The sequence below is a fragment of the Ursus arctos genome, unplaced genomic scaffold (assembly GCF_023065955.2).
Source record: "Ursus arctos isolate Adak ecotype North America unplaced genomic scaffold, UrsArc2.0 scaffold_16, whole genome shotgun sequence".
Classification (NCBI taxonomy): domain Eukaryota; kingdom Metazoa; phylum Chordata; class Mammalia; order Carnivora; family Ursidae; genus Ursus; species Ursus arctos.
This window is the reverse complement of record NW_026622830.1, coordinates 56,930,958-56,934,237: the sequence shown is the minus strand read 5'-3', so window position 1 is coordinate 56,934,237 and position 3,280 is coordinate 56,930,958. Positions and strand designations below refer to the sequence as shown.

At 58.4% G+C, this 3,280-nt stretch overlaps 1 long non-coding RNA gene across 1 annotated transcript; it reads right to left on the bottom strand.

The window, feature by feature from the left end:
- Positions 1-205: 205 nt before the first annotated feature.
- Positions 206-1,979, bottom strand: LOC130543894 (uncharacterized). Its single transcript, XR_008959650.1, has 3 exons — positions 1,925-1,979; positions 1,244-1,315; positions 206-782 (listed from the first exon to the last, which is right to left on the bottom strand). It is a non-coding gene; the product is annotated as an uncharacterized LOC130543894 (long non-coding RNA).
- Positions 1,980-3,280: the final 1,301 nt, after the last annotated feature.

The window sequence follows — 3,280 nt, the reverse complement described above, 5'->3', positions numbered from 1 at the left end:
CCAGGGACATCTCTGAGGCCCACTCCCTACCCTTCCCTGCGGGAAGCGCCACATATGCTCACCTTATTTCTTTTGCGATGGTTGATCTCATTCCCCTGGAATGCAGACAAAGTCCATCAGAATGAGGCCCCTGGTTCTTAGGAGCACTTGATTCCCATCCCTTCTCATGCTGCACCATGGCCAGGACCCATGAGGGGGCCGTGCATACACAGATAGTGGGCCTGGGATCTAGGCCAGGCTCTGGGGTCCAGAGAAAGGAGGACATGGGGCAGATGGACTGGCTACAGGTCGGGACCCTGCAGCACCACCCTCTCGGAAGACAGTAGGGGAGGCCGAAGCCTCAGGCAGGAAGGGGCTGCTGCGGCTACTGAGGTGCTTGCTGACGTGGAGGGTCCTGACTTCATTCTCCCCCCACGGGCAAACTCACCGGGGGAGGCTGAGGTCCACTCAGACAGACCTCATGCAGCTTTGCCTTCAGGAAGCTCTGCTGCTTCACCAGTCTTCGGCACCGGGAGCCGTGGCCTAACTGCAGCCTCACCTCGCTCATCCCTGAGATGGGCAACAGCCCCCAGGCTCACAGGGTAGCCGTGAGGCTGTCATGACGGGAGGTTTGCCGAGTCCTGAGAGCTCAGGCCTCAGTACAGGGGCGTTCTGCTCCCAAACCTCCGGATTCTGGTCCCTCCCCCACAATCCTCAGGCTCACCCACCTCCAGATAGTCCTCCATGGCGGTATCTAACATCACCAGCTCGGTGAGGAAAGTGCCAAGGAAAGGCACGACACCCTGTGTCATGAGGGGGAGGGTTGGGATGAGTCCCTGCTCGCTGGTGTCCACAGGGACCCTCCACTGAAAACGCTCCAGCCTCCTAGCCCACCCCATGGGCTCACGTGGAGCAGCCTAGGACCCTTAGCAGCCTCCCCCCACGGGTTCCCTTTCCCCTCCCCCCCAGAACATCAGACTCCTCCTCATCACCTTCAGGGCCTGCTTTACAAAAATGCCAGGGAATGGAGCACTAGGCCGGTCCCTCTCCACCCGCAAAACCCATTCTCTATGGACCTTTCTGGACCCTCCTCCTGGTTCTTTTGAAATAAGAATTGTAGAAGCTGTGGCCCCAGGAGCCGCAGCTGGAGTGGGAAGGACGCCGCCCCCTTCCTGATCTTTCCTTTTTGGGAGGCTTCCAGCCCTCAGGGAGGAGCCCTCCTCCTCCTCTGACTTTGGAGGCCCTGGGCCTCAGGCACATTCACCTTCTTCTGCATCCTCTTCTGGGCTCCACGGAGGGCCATCACCAGGGTGGCAAATCTATTGGACGGTCGTTCCTGCAGGGCCAAGGACAAGTTCCTTGAGACCATCATACCCTCAGGCCACTTGCCCCCACCATCTTGGACGTCAGAACCTAGACATCTGACCTAACTCATACTGATCCTGAGGCCCCATTATCCAGAAGCAGGCCGTGAGTGATTCCAGAACAATCTCACTCCAACGTTCACTCCATGTGTGAACTTGACCTTGCAGCCTGGCCTCCCCGAGCCTGTTTTCTCATCGGGAAACGTGACAACTCCACCTATCTCCCATGGTCTCCTGAGGACTCAGGGTCCTATTACTCTCATCATTGTTGTGGCCCTCAACCCAGCCCAACCCCATCACTGAGCACAGGTCTGTCCTCTGGGCTCTCCAGGTTTGTAGAGGCCCCCACCTGGGCCAGCTGTCGACACAGAGAGAGAGGGTGTCTAGGCTAGGGAGTCTGCTTGGACACCACCTGCTTGCCCCCTCGCCACCAACGGCATCCTCACCTAGGCTGTCGCCACATTCATGACAAAGGCTTCCCCTCCCCAAGGAATGCTTCAGACCATTCCCGACTTCATCCACTCAGGACCCTGTTCCCTCCCACCCCTCCTCTCTTTCCAGACCTGCACCTTCCAGGCTACCTTGATGAGCAGGTTCCTGCCCTGTGCGGTGTCCTTGCTGCACAGCTTTTGAAAGATCCTCAATGGCTTCCTGAAGAGAGGCGAGGGAGGCACGATCAATGGACGGATAATGTGGCAGGGTTGAGTGTGAGTGCCTTTTCTTTGAGAACCCCAGAGTGTCAACCTGCCTGGTTGAGGGTTTCTTCTGGGATGCTCTGAGCACTAAGGTCTTTGTAGGACATGGGAGGGAGCTCTCATGTGGCTCGTCCTGGGCCTCCCTTCCCATATTCATTGAGAAACGCTGTTTGGGTCAATTTGGGGTTCAAATGGGCAGAGAGCTTAGTGGCTGTCAAGGAAACACGTGAAGAGATTTAATGCAGCTCAGCCCCATGTGGGACATTTGGCAAAACTGATTTCTAAAGCGGGAGGCATGGTGGCCTCCTCACCAGGAAGGCTGAGAGACGCACCCACCAGCCCAGGTCCTGTGGTTGGGGTTTGCCGCCTCCCAGAAGGTCCAAGCTGCCTGAGAGGGAAGAGGACAAGCCTCTGGGAGCTCCCTCGTCCATCCTGGTCCCTCCATGGAGAGAGGCCTACTCACCTGGAAACCTTCCCCCATGTGTTCTCAAGGCGGTGAATGGAGACACTCTGCAGAGCCGAGAGGATGGCATGTAAGGACGAGTAGTTCCTCAGGGCTTGACAGGCCTGGGGAGGGAAGAGAATGGGCTGTCACTTGGGGAGCCGGCACCTGATTGGCTCTCAAGCTTCAGTCCCCCTCAGGGGAAAGTGCTCCTGCTGGAGGAAGCCGCTGTCCAGGGACCTGCCGAAGGGCACACGTGAGGCCCAGAGGAGGAGGAAGATTTTACCTCACTCCAAGGAAGGAGCCAGGCAGAAACCAAGCATCCCAGCATGGGGCCATGCAAGGCAAGGTCAGCATGCCCCTGGACGGAAGAGCCTAGGGACTGCACAGTCCCTAGGGCAAAGACCAGGGCCTTCCACCCTGAGACCTGATCAAGGGAAGAGCAGTGCCCGAGACTCAGGAGAGCACCTCGGCTGGGCTTCCCGTTGCATACCTTGGCCACCTTGATCCAGTGCTCCACCACCATGGCCCTGTCCCGGGCTGTCATGCTTGGGTTGCCAAGGCAGGTGGTGATGACACACTTGGCCACACCGTTGAACTGGGCGACAGTGGCCCGGACTGTGGGTGCCAGGTGCTCATTGCCAGGCTTGTTGCGCTTGGACCAGACGGAGCCCAGGCACTGATGGGGCAGCAGCTTCTTGAACAGCTCCTAGAGAACAGGCGGACCTTGGTTCACCCAGCCATTTCCCATGCAAGACTCATGTCCTACGTAGGGGTCACAGGTCACAGCTGGACCTCAG